Consider the following 19,289-nt stretch of genomic DNA (forward strand, 5'->3'; position numbering starts at 1 on the left):
ACCAAGACAACATATGTTCTACCCACCACACACAGACTGACACATATCATATCTGCTGCAAACACACTCATCAACAACCAAGACAACATATGTTCTACCCGCCACACACAGACTGACACATATCATATCTGCTGCAAACACAGTCATCAACTAACCCTAACCCTAACCCTAACCCTAACCCACACACAGACTGACACATATCATATCTGCTGCAAACACAGTCATCAACAACCAAGACAACATATGTGCTACCCACACACACACCCACACACAGACTGACACATATCATATCTGCTGCAAACACAGTCATCAACAACCAAGACAACATATGTTCTACCCGCCACACACAGACTGACACATATCATATCTGCTGCAAACACAGTCATCAACTAACCCTAACCCTAACCCTAACCCTAACCCACACACAGACTGACACATATCATATCTGCTGCAAACACAGTCATCAACAACCAAGACAACATATGTGCTACCCACACACACACCCACACACAGACTGACACATATCATATCTGCTGCAAACACAGTCATCAACAACCAAGACAACATATGTTCTACCCGCCACACACAGACTGACACATATCATATCTGCTGCAAACACAGTCATCAACTAACCCTAACCCTAACCCTAACCCTAACCCACACACAGACTGACACATATCATATCTGCTGCAAACACAGTCATCAACAACCAAGACAACATATGTGCTACCCACACACAGACTGACACATATCACATCTGCTGCAAACACAGTCATCAACAACCAAGACAACATATGTTCTACCCACACACAGACTGACACATATCATATCTGCTGCAAACACACTCATCAACTAACCCTAACCCTAACCCTAACCCTAACCCTAACCCTAACCCACACACAGACTGACACATATCATATCTGCTGCAAACACACTCATCAACTAACCCTAACCCTAACCCTAACCCTAACCCTAACCCACACACAGACTGACACATATCATATCTGCTGCAAACACAGTCATCAACAACCAAGACAACATATGTTCTACCCACACACAGACTGACACATATCATATCTGCTGCAAACACAGTCATCAACAACCAAGACAACATATGTTCTACCCACACACAGACTGACACATATCATATCTGCTGCAAACACAGTCATCAACAACCAAGACAACATATGTTCTACCCACCACAGACTGACACATATCATATCTGCTGCAAACACAGTCATCAACAACCAAGACAACATATGTTCTACCCACCACAGACTGACACATATCATATCTGCTGCAAACACACTCATCAACAACCAAGACAACATATGTTCTACCCACCACACAGACTGACACATATCATATCTGCTGCAAACACACTCATCAACAACCAAGACAACATATGTTCTACCCACCACACAGACTGACACATATCATATCTGCTGCAAACACAGTCATCAACAACCAAGACAACATATGTTCTACCCACCACACACAGACTGACACATATCATATCTGCTGCAAACACAGTCATCAACAACCAAGACAACATATGTTCTACCCACACACAGACTGACACATATCATATCTGCTGCAAACACAGTCATCAACAACCAAGACAACATATGTGCTACCCACCACACAGACTGACACATATCACATCTGCTGCAAACACAGTCATCAACAACCAAGACAACATATGTTCTACCCACACACAGACTGACACATATCATATCTGCTGCAAACACAGTCATCAACAACCAAGACAACATATGTTCTACCCACCACACACACCCACACACAGACTGACACATATCATATCTGCTGCAAACACAGTCATCAACAACCAAGACAACATATGTTCTACCCACCACAGAACACCCACACACAGACTGACACATATCATATCTGCTGCAAACACAGTCATCAACAACCAAGACAACATATGTTCTACCCACCACACACAGACTGACACATATCATATCTGCTGCAAACACAGTCATCAACAACCAAGACAACATATGTTCTACCCACCACACACAGACTGACACATATCATATCTGCTGCAAACACAGTCATCAACAACCAAGACAACATATGTTCTACCCGCCACACACAGACTGACACATATCATATCTGCTGCAAACACACTCATCAACAACCAAGACAACATATGTTCTACCCGCCACACACAGACTGACACATATCATATCTGCTGCAAACACAGTCATCAACAACCAAGACAACATATGTTCTACCCACCACACACACCCACACACAGACTGACACATATCATATCTGCTGCAAACACAGTCATCAACAACCAAGACAACATATGTTCTACCCACCACAGAACACCCACACACAGACTGACACATATCATATCTGCTGCAAACACAGTCATCAACAACCAAGACAACATATGTTCTACCCACCACACACACCCACACACAGACTGACACATATCATATCTGCTGCAAACACAGTCATCAACAACCAAGACAACATATGTTCTACCCACCACAGAACACCCACACACAGACTGACACATATCATATCTGCTGCAAACACAGTCATCAACTAACCCTAACCCACACACAGACTGACACATATCATATCTGCTGCAAACACACTCATCAACTAACCCTAACCCACACACAGACTGACACATATCATATCTGCTGCAAACACACTCATCAACTAACCCTAACCCTAACCCTAACCCACACACAGACTGACACATATCATATCTGCTGCAAACACAGTCATCAACAACCAAGACAACATATGTTCTACCCACCACACACAGACTGACACATATCATATCTGCTGCAAACACAGTCATCAACAACCAAGACAACATATGTTCTACCCACCACACACAGACTGACACATATCATATCTGCTGCAAACACAGTCATCAACAACCAAGACAACATATGTGCTACCCACACACAGACTGACACATATCATATCTGCTGCAAACACAGTCATCAACAACCAAGACAACATATGTTCTACCCACACACAGACTGACACATATCATATCTGCTGCAAACACAGTCATCAACAACCAAGACAACATATGTGCTACCCACACACAGACTGACACATATCATATCTGCTGCAAACACAGTCATCAACAACCAAGACAACATATGTTCTACCCACCACACACAGACTGACACATATCATATCTGCTGCAAACACAGTCATCAACAACCAAGACAACATATGTTCTACCCACCACACAGACTGACACATATCATATCTGCTGCAAACACAGTCATCAACAACCAAGACAACATATGTGCTACCCACACACAGACTGACACATATCATATCTGCTGCAAACACAGTCATCAACAACCAAGACAACATATGTTCTACCCACACACAGACTGACACATATCATATCTGCTGCAAACACAGTCATCAACAACCAAGACAACATATGTTCTACCCACCACAGACTGACACATATCATATCTGCTGCAAACACAGTCATCAACAACCAAGACAACATATGTTCTACCCACCACACAGACTGACACATATCATATCTGCTGCAAACACAGTCATCAACAACCAAGACAACATATGTTCTACCCACCACAGACTGACACATATCATATCTGCTGCAAACACAGTCATCAACAACCAAGACAACATATGTTCTACCCACCACAGACTGACACATATCATATCTGCTGCAAACACACTCATCAACAACCAAGACAACATATGTTCTACCCACCACACAGACTGACACATATCATATCTGCTGCAAACACACTCATCAACAACCAAGACAACATATGTTCTACCCACCACACAGACTGACACATATCATATCTGCTGCAAACACAGTCATCAACAACCAAGACAACATATGTTCTACCCACCACACACAGACTGACACATATCATATCTGCTGCAAACACAGTCATCAACAACCAAGACAACATATGTTCTACCCACACACAGACTGACACATATCATATCTGCTGCAAACACAGTCATCAACAACCAAGACAACATATGTTCTACCCACCACACACAGACTGACACATATCATATCTGCTGCAAACACACTCATCAACAACCAAGACAACATATGTTCTACCCGCCACACACAGACTGACACATATCATATCTGCTGCAAACACAGTCATCAACAACCAAGACAACATATGTTCTACCCACCACACACACCCACACACAGACTGACACATATCATAAATGCTGCAAACACAGTCATCAACAACCAAGACAACATATGTTCTACCCACCACAGAACACCCACACACAGACTGACACATATCATATCTGCTGCAAACACAGTCATCAACAACCAAGACAACATATGTTCTACCCACCACACACAGACTGACACATATCATATCTGCTGCAAACACAGTCATCAACAACCAAGACAACATATGTTCTACCCACCACACACAGACTGACACATATCATATCTGCTGCAAACACAGTCATCAACAACCAAGACAACATATGTTCTACCCGCCACACACAGACTGACACAGACTGACACATATCATATCTGCTGCAAACACAGTCATCAACAACCAAGACAACATATGTTCTACCCACCACACACACCCACACACAGACTGACACATATCATATCTGCTGCAAACACAGTCATCAACAACCAAGACAACATATGTTCTACCCACCACAGAACACCCACACACAGACTGACACATATCATATCTGCTGCAAACACAGTCATCAACTAACCCTAACCCACACACAGACTGACACATATCATATCTGCTGCAAACACACTCATCAACTAACCCTAACCCACACACAGACTGACACATATCATATCTGCTGCAAACACACTCATCAACTAACCCTAACCCTAACCCTAACCCACACACAGACTGACACATATCATATCTGCTGCAAACACAGTCATCAACAACCAAGACAACATATGTTCTACCCACCACACACAGACTGACACATATCATATCTGCTGCAAACACAGTCATCAACAACCAAGACAACATATGTTCTACCCACCACACACAGACTGACACATATCATATCTGCTGCAAACACAGTCATCAACAACCAAGACAACATATGTGCTACCCACACACAGACTGACACATATCATATCTGCTGCAAACACAGTCATCAACAACCAAGACAACATATGTTCTACCCACACACAGACTGACACATATCATATCTGCTGCAAACACAGTCATCAACAACCAAGACAACATATGTGCTACCCACACACAGACTGACACATATCATATCTGCTGCAAACACAGTCATCAACAACCAAGACAACATATGTTCTACCCACCACACACAGACTGACACATATCATATCTGCTGCAAACACAGTCATCAACAACCAAGACAACATATGTTCTACCCACCACACAGACTGACACATATCATATCTGCTGCAAACACAGTCATCAACAACCAAGACAACATATGTGCTACCCACACACAGACTGACACATATCATATCTGCTGCAAACACAGTCATCAACAACCAAGACAACATATGTTCTACCCACCACACACAGACTGACACATATCATATCTGCTGCAAACACAGTCATCAACAACCAAGACAACATATGTTCTACCCACCACACACAGACTGACACATATCATATCTGCTGCAAACACAGTCATCAACAACCAAGACAACATATGTTCTACCCACCACACACACACACAGACTGACACATATCATATCTGCTGCAAACACAGTCATCAACAACCAAGACAACATATGTTCTACCCACACACAGACTGACACATATCATATCTGCTGCAAACACAGTCATCAACAACCAAGACAACATATGTTCTACCCACACACAGACTGACACATATCATATCTGCTGCAAACACAGTCATCAACAACCAAGACAACATATGTTCTACCCGCCACAGAACACCCACACACAGACTGACACATATCATATCTGCTGCAAACACACTCATCAACAACCAAGACAACATATGTGCTACCCACACACAGACTGACACATATCATATCTGCTGCAAACACAGTCATCAACAACCAAGACAACATATGTTCTACCCACCACACACAGACTGACACATATCATATCTGCTGCAAACACAGTCATCAACAACCAAGACAACATATGTTCTACCCACCACAGAACACCCACACACAGACTGACACATATCATATCTGCTGCAAACACACTCATCAACAACCAAGACAACATATGTTCTACCCACCACACACACCCACACACAGACTGACACATATCATATCTGCTGCAAACACACTCATCAACAACCAAGACAACATATGTTCTACCCACCACAGAACACCCACACACAGACTGACACATATCACATCTGCTGCAAACACAGTCATCAACAACCAAGACAACATATGTTCTACCCACCACAGAACACCCACACACAGACTGACACATATCATATCTGCTGCAAACACACTCATCAACAACCAAGACAACATATGTTCTACCCACACACAGACTGACACATATCATATCTGCTGCAAACACAGTCATCAACAACCAAGACAACATATGTTCTACCCACACACAGACTGACACATATCATATCTGCTGCAAACACAGTCATCAACTAACCCTAACCCTAACCCTAACCCTAACCCACACACAGACTGACACATATCATATCTGCTGCAAACACAGTCATCAACAACCAAGACAACATATGTTCTACCCACACACAGACTGACACATATCATATCTGCTGCAAACACACTCATCAACAACCAAGACAACATATGTTCTACCCACCACACACCCACACACAGACTGACACATATCATATCTGCTGCAAACACACTCATCAACTAACCCTAACCCTAACCCTAACCCTAACCCACACACAGACTGACACATATCATATCTGCTGCAAACACACTCATCAACAACCAAGACAACATATGTTCTACCCACCACACACCCACACACACACACACCCACACACAGACTGACACATATCATATCTGCTGCAAACACACTCATCAACAACCAAGACAACATATGTTCTACCCACCACACACCCACACACAGACTGACACATATCATATCTGCTGCAAACACACTCATCAACTAACCCTAACCCTAACCCTAACCCTAACCCACACACAGACTGACACATATCATATCTGCTGCAAACACAGTCATCAACTAACCCTAACCCTAACCCTAACCCTAACCCACACACAGACTGACACATATCATATCTGCTGCAAACACACTCATCAACAACCAAGACAACATATGTTCTACCCACCACAGAACACCCACACACAGACTGACACATATCATATCTGCTGCAAACACACTCATCAACTAACCCTAACCCTAACCCACACACAGACTGACACATATCATATCTGCTGCAAACACACTCATCAACAACCAAGACAACATATGTGCTACCCACACACAGACTGACACATATCATATCTGCTGCAAACACAGTCATCAACAACCAAGACAACATATGTGCTACCCACACACAGACTGACACATATCATATCTGCTGCAAACACAGTCATCAACAACCAAGACAACATATGTTCTACCCACACACAGACTGACACATATCATATCTGCTGCAAACACAGTCATCAACAACCAAGACAACATATGTTCTACCCACCACACACAGACTGACACATATCATATCTGCTGCAAACACAGTCATCAACAACCAAGACAACATATGTTCTACCCACCACACACAGACTGACACATATCATATCTGCTGCAAACACAGTCATCAACAACCAAGACAACATATGTTCTACCCACCACACACACACACACATCTGCTGCAAACACAGTCATCAACAACCAAGACAACATATGTGCTACCCACACACAGACTGACACATATCATATCTGCTGCAAACACAGTCATCAACAACCAAGACAACATATGTTCTACCCACCACACACAGACTGACACATATCATATCTGCTGCAAACACAGTCATCAACAACCAAGACAACATATGTTCTACCCACCACACACACACACACACCCACACACAGACTGACACATATCATATCTGCTGCAAACACACTCATCAACAACCAAGACAACATATGTTCTACCCGCCACACACACCCACACACAGACTGACACATATCATATCTGCTGCAAACACACTCATCAACAACCAAGACAACATATGTTCTACCCGCCACACACACCCACACACAGACTGACACATATCATATCTGCTGCAAACACACTCATCAACAACCAAGACAACATATGTTCTACCCACCACACACAGACTGACACATATCATATCTGCTGCAAACACACTCATCAACAACCAAGACAACATATGTTCTACCCGCCACACACAGACTGACACATATCATATCTGCTGCAAACACACTCATCAACAACCAAGACAACATATGTTCTACCCACCACACACAGACTGACACATATCATATCTGCTGCAAACACACTCATCAACAACCAAGACAACATATGTTCTACCCACCACACACAGACTGACACATATCATATCTGCTGCAAACACAGTCATCAACAACCAAGACAACATATGTTCTACCCGCCACACACAGACTGACACATATCATATCTGCTGCAAACACAGTCATCAACAACCAAGAAAACATATGTTCTACCCGCCACACACAGACTGACACATATCATATCTGCTGCAAACACACTCATCAACAACCAAGACAACATATGTTCTACCCACCACACACACACACACACACCCACACACAGACTGACACATATCATATCTGCTGCAAACACAGTCATCAACAACCAAGACAACATATGTTCTACCCGCCACACACACACACACATCTGCTGCAAACACAGTCATCAACAACCAAGACAACATATGTTCTACCCGCCACACACACACACACACCCGCACACAGACTGACACATATCATATCTGCTGCAAACACACTCATCAACAACCAAGACAACATATGTGCTACCCACCACACACACACACACATCTGCTGCAAACACAGTCATCAACAACCAAGACAACATATGTTCTACCCACCACACACACACACACATCTGCTGCAAACACAGTCATCAACAACCAAGACAACATATGTTCTACCCGCCACACACACACACACATCTGCTGCAAACACAGTCATCAACAACCAAGACAACATATGTTCTACCCACCACACACACACACATATCTGCTGCAAACACACTCATCAACAACCAAGACAACATATGTTCTACCCACCACACACACACACACATCTGCTGCAAACACAGTCATCAACAACCAAGACAACATATGTTCTACCCACCACACACACACACACACCTGCTGCAAACACAGTCATCAACAACCAAGACAACATATGTTCTACCCACCACACACACCACTTGCAATAAGGTCGGGGAGGACTCTACCTCTCCTCTCCTGCTGGGGGAAGGATACCATGCAGGGCCCCCCGGTCGATGGGACTACTTTACCAAGGTGAATGACAGCATCATTAAAAGGGGCCTTGTCACCACGGGTATCCCTCCACCCCACCGGGCGGGTATGTTTAACAGAATTAACTTGTCCTCGTCCGTCTTACACCCCCCCCCCCCCCATCTACTGGGGCAGACACAATACACGGAGACTCAAGCTCAGCCGAAATTGCACACTATTCCCTATGTAGTGCACTATTTCTGACCAGAGACCTATGGAGCTGGTTAAACGTAGTGCACTGGATAGGGAGAATAGGGTGCCATTTGAGACAGACACTGGATAGAGAGAATAGGCTGCCATTTTAGACTGGATAGGGAGAATAGGGTGCCATTTGGGACACTGGATAGGGAGAATAGGGTGCCATTTGGGACACTGGATAGGGAGAATAGGGTGCCATTTGAGACACTGGATAGGGAGAATAGGGTGCCATTTGGGACACTGGATAGGGAGAATAGGGTGCCATTTGAGACACTGGATAGGGAGAATAGGGTGCCATTTGGGACACTGGATAGGGAGAATAGGGTGCCATTTGGGACACTGGATAGGGAGAATAGGGTGCCGTTTGAGACACTGGATAGGGAGAATAGGGTGCCATTTGAGACAGATACTGGATAGGGAGAATAGGGTGCCATTTGAGACCCTGGATAGGGAGAATAGGGTGCCATTTGAGACCCTGGATAGGGAGAATAGGGTGCCGTTTGAGACCCTGGATAGGGAGAATAGGGTGCCGTTTGAGACAGACACTGGATAGAGAGAATAGGCTGCCATTTTAGACTGGATAGGGAGAATAGGGTGCCATTTGGGACACTGGATAGGGAGAATAGGGTGCCATTTGGGACACTGGATAGGGAGAATAGGGTGCCATTTGAGACACTGGATAGGGAGAATAGGGTGCCATTTGGGACACTGGATAGGGAGAATAGGGTGCCATTTGAGACACTGGATAGGGAGAATAGGGTGCCATTTGGGACACTGGATAGGGAGAATAGGGTGCCATTTGGGACACTGGATAGGGAGAATAGGGTGCCGTTTGAGACACTGGATAGGGAGAATAGGGTGCCATTTGGGACAAAGACACTGGATAGGGAGAATAGGGTGCCATTTGAGACACTGGATAGGGAGAATAGGGTGCCATTTGAGACACTGGATAGGGAGAATAGGGTGCCATTTGAGACACTGGATAGGGAGAATAGGGTGCCATTTGAGACACTGGATAGGGAGAATAGGGTGCCATTTGAGACACTGGATAGGTGTTGGGAGTCGTGAGGGGTATAAGCACGCACCCCTGAGGGACCCCCCCCGTGTTGAGGATCAGCGTGGCGGGTGTTGTTGTTGCCTACCCACACCACCGGGGAGGGGGGCGTCAGGAAGTCCAGGATCCAGTTGGGAGGTGTTCAGTCCCAGGGTTCTGAGCTTAGTGATTAGTATGGAGGGTACTACGGTGTTAAACGCTGAGCTGTGGTCAATGAATAACAATCTCACATAGGTGTTCCTCTTGTCCAGCTGGGAAGGGGCAGTACCGGCAATAGAGACAATGTCATCTGTGGATCTGTTGGGGCGGTATGCGAATTGGACTGGGTTCAGGGTGTCTGGGCTGATGATGTGAATGTGAGCCATGACCAGCCTTTCAAAGCATTTTATGGCTACAGATTTGAGTGCCACAGAGCGATAGTCATTTAGACAGATTACCTTGGTGTTTTTAGGCACAGAGACGATTGGAGGAGTACAAAATTTATTTTTTATTTAACTTGGCAAGTCCGTTAAGAACAAATTCTGGATTCGAACCAGGGACTGTAGAGACTGTAGTGACGCCTCTTGCACTGAGATGCAGTGTCTTAGACCGCTGTGCCATTCAGGAGACCTTGAAACATGTACAGTGGGGCAAAAAAGTATTTAGTCAGCCACCAAGTGTGCAAGTTCTCCCACTTAAAAAGATGAGAGAGGCCTGTAATTTTCATCATAGGTACACTTCAACTATGACAGACAAAATGAGAAAGAAAATCACATTGTAGGATTTTTAATGAATTTATTTGCAAATTATGGTGGAAAATAAGTATTTGGTCAATTACAAAAGTTGAAAAAAAGTGGGAGAACTTGCACAATTGGTGGCTGACTAAATACTTTTTTGCCCCACTGTATGTATTACAGACTGGGTCAGGGAAAGTGTGACTGTGTATGCTGATGTGACTGTGTGACTGAGTGATTGTGTGTTGGTTGCAGTTGCGACCAGGAATCATTGGACTGGCCCTGAAATGATTTGTAACCAGTCCGGTATCAATCAATCAGCGACCTCTACATTATCCGGGAGGAGAGTTCCTGGACATGTAATCAGAACCCTTCTGCTGCCTGCCTCCATTCATTCCACACTGGTTTTCTCACAACAACAAGGCACCCTACTCCTTACATTGTTCACTACTACCCTATAGGTCCTGGTCTAAAGTAGTGCCCTACTACCCTATAGGCCCTGGTCTAAAGTAGTGCACTACTACCCTATAGGCCCTGGTCTAAAGTAGTGCACTACTACCCTATAGGTCCTAGTCTAAAGTAGTGCACTACTACCCTATAGGTCCTGGTCTAAAGTAGTGCACTACTACACTATAGGGCCCTGGTCTAAGGAAATGCCCAACTACCCTATAGGACCTGGTCTAAAGTAGTGCACTACTACCCTATAGGTCCTGGTCTAAAGTAGTGCACTACTACCCTATAGGTCCTGGTCTAAAGTAGTGCACTACTACCCTATAGGTCCTGGTCTAAAGTAGTGCACTACTACCCTATAGGACCTGGTCTAAGGAAATGCCCTACTACCCTATAGGCATTGGTCTAAGGAAATGCCCAACTACCCTATAGGACCTGGTCTAAGGAAATGCCCTACTACCCCTATAGGTCCTAGTCTAAAGTAGTGCACCACTACCCTATAGGTCCTGGCCTAAAGTAGTGCACCACTACCCTATAGGTCCTGGCCTAAAGTAGTGCACCACTACCCTATAGGTCCTGGCCTAAAGTAGTGCACTACTACCCTATAGGCCCTGGTCTAAAGTAGTGCACTACTACCCTATAGGTCCTGGTCTAAAGTAGTGTACTACTAACCTATAGACCCTGGTCTAAAGTAGTGCACCACTACCCTATAGGTCCTGGTCTAAAGTAGTGCACTACTACCCTATAGGTCCTGGTCTAAAGTAGTGCACTACTACGCTATAGGTCCTGGTCTAAAGTAGTGCACCACTACCCTATAGGTCCTGGCCTAAAGTAGTGCACCACTACCCTATAGGTCCTGGCCTAAAGTAGTGCACCACTACCCTATAGGTCCTGGTCTAAAGTAGTGCACTACTACCCTATAGGTCCTGGTCTAAAGTAGTGCACTACTACCCTATAGGTCCTGGTCTAAAGTAGTGCACCACTACCCTATAGGCCCTGGCCTAAAGTAGTACACTACTACCCTATAGGTCCTGGTCTAAAGTAGTGCACTAGTACCCTATAGGCCCTGGTCTAAAGTAGTGTACTACTAACCTATAGACCCTGGTCTAAAGTAGTGCACTACTACCCTATAGGTCCTGGTCTAAAGTAGTGCACTAGTACCCTATAGGCCCTGGTCTAAAGTAGTACACTACTACCCTATAGGCCCTGGTCTAAAGTAGTGTACTACTAACCTATAGACCCTGGTCTAAAGTAGTGCACTACTACCCTATAGGTCCTGGTCTAAAGTAGTGCACTAGTACCCTATAGGCCCTGGTCTAAAGTAGTACACTACTACCCTATAGGCCCTGGTCTAAAGTAGTGTACTACTAACCTATAGACCCTGGTCTAAAGTAGTGCACTACTACCCTATAGGACCTGGTCTAAAGTAGTGCACTACTACCCTATAGGACCTGGTCTAAAGTAGTGAACCAGAACCAGGATTATTTTTGCTTAAGATTCGTTTCAGCTTATAATTTCTGAACATTTTTATTTATTAGTTGATTAAATACATGCAGCTTCTCATCTGTCACGACTCGTTGCCCATGAAGACTAAACCAACCCTTCGCTCACCGGGATAAAATGTCAGAAATTGATTGAAGGGTTCATTCTAGTGGACATTGGTAACGTTCTGTGATCTCTGCTTCATTCATGGACCAAAGACATTTACAATCCAGGGAGAAAAATGCAATAACAAAAATATATATATATATATATATATAATTTCTGTGCAAAATGTCCAATTGACATTGGTTTGACTGGTTGTATGGACATAGAAAGCTGTGTGAATGACAGGTGTTTCTGATTTCAGTTTGGCTTGGATGCATATTTCCTATGATGCTCATTCAGATCGATAACACCTCCTACAGTTGGCGACTACTAGCAGCTCCTATGACACAGATAGGTCCCATCTGTAGAGGTGTTAACTACTAGCAGCTCCTATGATGCTGATAGGTCCCATCTGTAGAGGTGTTAACTACTAGCAGCTCCTATGATGCTGATAGGTCCCATCTGTAGAGGTGTTAACTACTAGCAGCTCCTATGATGCTGATAGGTCCCATCTGTAGAGGTGTTAACTACTAGCAGCTCGTATGATGCTGATAGGGCCCATCTGTAGAGGTGTTAACTACTAGCAGCTCGTATGATGCTGATAGATACCATCTGTAGAGGTGTTAACTACTAGCAGCTCCTATGACACAGATAGACCCCATCTGTAGAGGTGTTAACTACTAGCAGCTCCTATGATGCTGATAGCTCCCATCTGTAGAGGTGTTAACTACTAGCAGCTCCTATGATGCTGATAGCTCCCATCTGTAGAGGTGTTAACTACTAGCAGCTCGTATGATGCTGATAGGGCCCATCTGTAGAGGTGTTAACTACTAGCAGCTCGTATGATGCTGATAGGGCCCATCTGTAGAGGTGTTAACTACTAGCAGCTCTTATGATGCTGATAGGTCCCATCTGTAGAGGTGTTAACTACTAGCAGCTCTTATGATGCTGATAGATACCATCTGTAGAGGTGTTAACTTCACATTCTCTCAAGATGCAGAAATAAATCCCATTTCTCCACTCCTGTCTCCAAATCAAAATGAGGCCTACGTTTGATGTATCATTTTACTGCAAGAAATGCTTCATTCTGAAAAAACTAAGCATGGCCATCGTATTCCTAATGTTTACCATAGAAACAAATGTAGCTAGCTATATTTCCTCATGTTTACCATAAAAACAAATGTAGACAGCGATATTTCCTAATGTTTACCATAGAAACAAATGTAGCTAGCTATATTTCCTCATGTTTACCATAAAAACAAATGTAGACAGCGATATTTCCTAATGTTTACCATAGAAACAAATGTAGCTAGCTATATTTCCTAATGTTTACCATAGAAACACATGTAGCTAGCTATATTTCCTAATGTTTACCATAGAAACACATGTAGCTAGCTATATTTCCTAATGTTTACCATAGAAACACATGTAGCTAGCTATATTTCCTAATGTTTACCATAGAAACACATGTAGCTAGCTATATTTCCTAATGTTTACCATAGAAACACATGTAGCTAGCTATATTTCCTAATGTTTACCATAGAAACACATGTAGCTAGCTATATTTCCTAATGTTTACCATAGAAACAAATGTAGCTAGCTATATTTCCTAATGTTCTGCATGAAGTTAATCTAGCGTTTTACCTGATAAGAATAATAACAACCAGAGAAGTGGCTCCACATCAGTCAGATAATCTAGCGTTTTACCTGATAAGAATAATAACAACCAGAGAAGTGGCTCCACATCAGTCAGATAATCTAGCGTTTTACCTGATAATAATAATACCAAACCAGAGAAGTGGCTCCACATCAGGCAGAAAATCTAGCGTTTTACCTGATAAGAATAATAACAACCAGAGAAGTGGCTCCACATCAGTCAGATAATCTAGCGTTTTACCTGATAAGAATAATAACAACCAGAGAAGTGGCTCCACATCAGTCAGATAATCTAGCGTTTTACCTGATAAGAATAATAACAACCAGAGAAGTGGCTCCACATCAGTCAGAGTGAAGTCTGCTGATAGAAAGACGCCTCTTGGATGCAGGAATTCTACTGACAACGAGAGCTGATTATGAGAAGTAATTCAGATCTGGAGGACTGCAGGTTATGAGTCAACCCATATATCAAGATTGTCGGTGTGTGTGTGTGTGTGTGTAGGAAACCCTGTAAGAATGGGCTGAGGAAAACAAGTTCAGTGTGTCTGTACGTGTGAGAAACCAAAGGGACTTACAGGGACAGTAAACTAAACTAACAGTAGGAACCTACAGGGACAGTAAACTAAACTAACAGTAGGAACCTACAGGCACAGTAAACTAAACTAACAGAAGGAACCTACAGGGACAGTAAACTAAACTAACAGACGGAACCTACAGGGACAGTAAACTAAACTAACAGAAGGAACCTACAGGGACAGTAAACTAAACTAACAGTAGGAAGCTACAGGGACAGTAAACTAACAGAAGGACCCTACAGGGACAGTAAACTAAACTAACAGAAGGAACCTACAGGGACAGTAAACTAAACTAACAGAAGGAATCTACAGGGACAGTAAACTAAACTAACAGAAGGAACCTACAGGGACAGTAAACTAAACTAACAGAAGGAATCTACAGGGACAGTAAACTAAACTAACAGAAGGAACCTACAGGGACAGTAAACTAAACTAACAGTAGGAACCTACAGGGACAGTAAACTAAACTAACAGAAGGAACCTACAGGCACAGTAAACTAAACTAACAGAAGGAACCTACAGGGACAGTAAACTAAACTAACAGTAGGAACCTACAGGGACAGTAAACTAAACTAACAGTAGGAACCTACAGGGACAGTAAACTAAACTAACAGAAGGAACCTACAGGGACAGTAAACTAAACTAACAGACGGAACCTACAGGGACAGTAAACTAAACTAACAGTAGGAACCTACAGGGACAGTAAACTAAACTAACAGTAGGAACCTACAGGGACAGTAAACTAACAGAAGGACCCTACAGGGACAGTAAACTAAACTAACAGTAGGAACCTACAGGGACAGTAACCTAAACTAACAGAAGGAATCTACAGGGACAGTAAACTAAACTAACAGAAGGAATCTACAGGGACAGTAAACTAAACTAACAGAAGGAACCTACAGGGACAGTAAACTAAACTAACAGAAGGAACCTACAGGGACAGTAAACTAAACGAAGAGTAGGAACCTACAGGGACAGTAAACTAAACTAACAGTAGGAACCTACAGGGACAGTAAACTAAACTAACAGTAGGAACCTACAGGGACAGTAAACTAAACTAACAGTAGGAACCTACAGGGACAGTAAACTAAACTAACAGTAGGAACCTACAGGGACAGTAAACTAACAGAAGGACCCTACAGGGACAGTAAACTAAACTAACAGTAGGAACCTACAGGGACAGTAAACTAAACTAACAGAAGGAACCTACAGGGACAGACAGTAAACTAAACTAACAGTAGGAACCTACAGGGACAGTAAACTAAACTAACAGTAGGAACCTACGGGCACAGTAAACTAAACTAACAGAAGGAACCTACAGGGACAGTAAACTAAACTAACAGTAGGAACCTACAGGGACAGTAAACTAAACTAACAGTAGGAACCTACAGGGACAGTAAACTAAACTAACAGAAGGAACCTACAGGGACAGTAAACTAAACTAACAGACGGAACCTACAGGGACAGTAAACTAAACTAACAGAAGGAACCTACAGGGACAGTAAACTAAACTAACAGTAGGAAGCTACAGGGACAGTAAACTAACGGAAGGACCCTACAGGGACAGTAAACTAAACTAACAGAAGGAACCTACAGGGACAGTAAACTAAACTAACAGAAGGAATCTACAGGGACAGTAAACTAAACTAACAGAAGGAACCTACAGGGACAGTAAACTAAACTAACAGAAGGAATCTACAGGGACAGCAAACTAAACTAACAGAAGGAACCTACAGGGACAGTAAACTAAACTAACAGTAGGAACCTACAGGGACAGTAAACTAACAGAAGGACCCTACAGGGACAGTAAACTAAACTAACAGTAGGAACCTACAGGGACAGTAAACTAAACTACCAGTAGGAACCTACAGGCACAGTAAACTAAACTAACAGAAGGAACCTACAGGGACAGTAAACTAAACTAACAGTAGGAACCTACAGGGACAGTAAACTAAACTAACAGTAGGAACCTACAGGGACAGTAAACTAAACTAACAGAAGGAACCTACAGGGACAGTAAACTAAACTAACAGACGGAACCTACAGGGACAGTAAACTAAACTAACAGTAGGAACCTACAGGGACAGTAAACTAAACTAACAGTAGGAACCTACAGGGACAGTAAACTAAACTAACAGTAGGAATCTACAGGGACAGTAAACTAACAGAAGGACCCTACAGGGACAGTAAACTAAACTAATAGTAGGAACCTACAGGGACAGTAACCTAAACTAACAGAAGGAATCTACAGGGACAGTAAACTAAACTAACAGAAGGAACCTACAGGGACAGTAAACTAAACTAACAGAAGGAACCTACAGGGACAGTAAACTAAACTAACAGAAGGAACCTACAGGGACAGTAAACTAAACTAACAGAAGGAACCTACAGGGACAGTAAACTAAACTAACAGTAGGAACCTACAGGGACAGTAAACTAAACTAACAGAAGGAACCTACAGGGACAGTAAACTAAACTAACAGTAGGAACCTACAGGGACAGTAAACTAAACTAACAGTAGGAACCTACAGGCAGAGTAAACTAAACTAACAGAAGGAGCCTACAGGGACAGACAGTAAACTAAACTAACAGTAGGAACCTACAGGGAGAGACAGTAAACTAAACTAACAGTAGGAACCTACAGGGACAGTAAACTAAACTAACAGAAGGAACCTACAGGGACAGTAAACTAAACTAACAGAGGGAACCTACAGGGACAGTAAACTAAACTAATAGAAGGAACCTACAGGGACAGACAGTAAGCTAAACTAACAGAAGGAACCTACAGGGACAGACAGTAAGCTAAACTAACAGAAGGAACCTACAGGGACAGACAGTAAGCTAAACTAACAGAAGGAACCTACAGGGACAGTAAACTAAACTAACAGAAGGAACCTACAGGGACAGACAGTAAAACTAAACTAACAGAAGGAACCTACATGGACAGTAAACTAAACTAACAGAAGGAACCTACAGGGACAGTAAACTAAACTAACAGAAGGAACCTACAGGGACAGTAAACTAAACTAACAGAAGGAACCTACAGGGACAGACAGTAAAACTAAACTAACAGAAGGAACCTACAGGGACAGTAAACTAAACTAACAGAAGGAACCTACAGGGACAGACTGTAAACTAAACTAACAGAAGGAACCTACAGGGACAGTAAACTAAACTAACAGAAGGAACCTACAGGGACAGTAAACTAAACTAACAGAAAGAACCTACAGGGACAGTAAACTAAACTAACAGTAGGAACCTACAGGGACAGACAGTAAACTAAACTAACAGTAGGAACCTACAGGGACAGTAAACTAAACTAACAGTAGGAACCTACGGGCACAGTAAACTAAACTAACAGAAGGAACCTACAGGGACAGTAAACTAAACTAACAGTAGGAACCTACAGGGACAGTAAACTAAACTAACAGTAGGAACCTACAGGGACAGTAAACTAAACTAACAGAAGGAACCTACAGGGACAGTAAACT

At 43.1% G+C, this 19,289-nt stretch overlaps 1 protein-coding gene across 5 annotated transcripts in view; it reads right to left on the reverse strand.

Moving 5' to 3' along the window:
- Nucleotides 1-19,289, reverse strand: part of LOC110514830 (dedicator of cytokinesis protein 1) — a 611,880-nt gene that overhangs the window by 552,693 nt on the left and 39,898 nt on the right. The window lies entirely within an intron of this gene.

Source organism: Oncorhynchus mykiss, chromosome 23, assembly GCF_057628025.1.
Source record: "Oncorhynchus mykiss isolate SJ-2025 chromosome 23, ASM5762802v1, whole genome shotgun sequence".
NCBI classification, from domain to species: domain Eukaryota; kingdom Metazoa; phylum Chordata; class Actinopteri; order Salmoniformes; family Salmonidae; genus Oncorhynchus; species Oncorhynchus mykiss.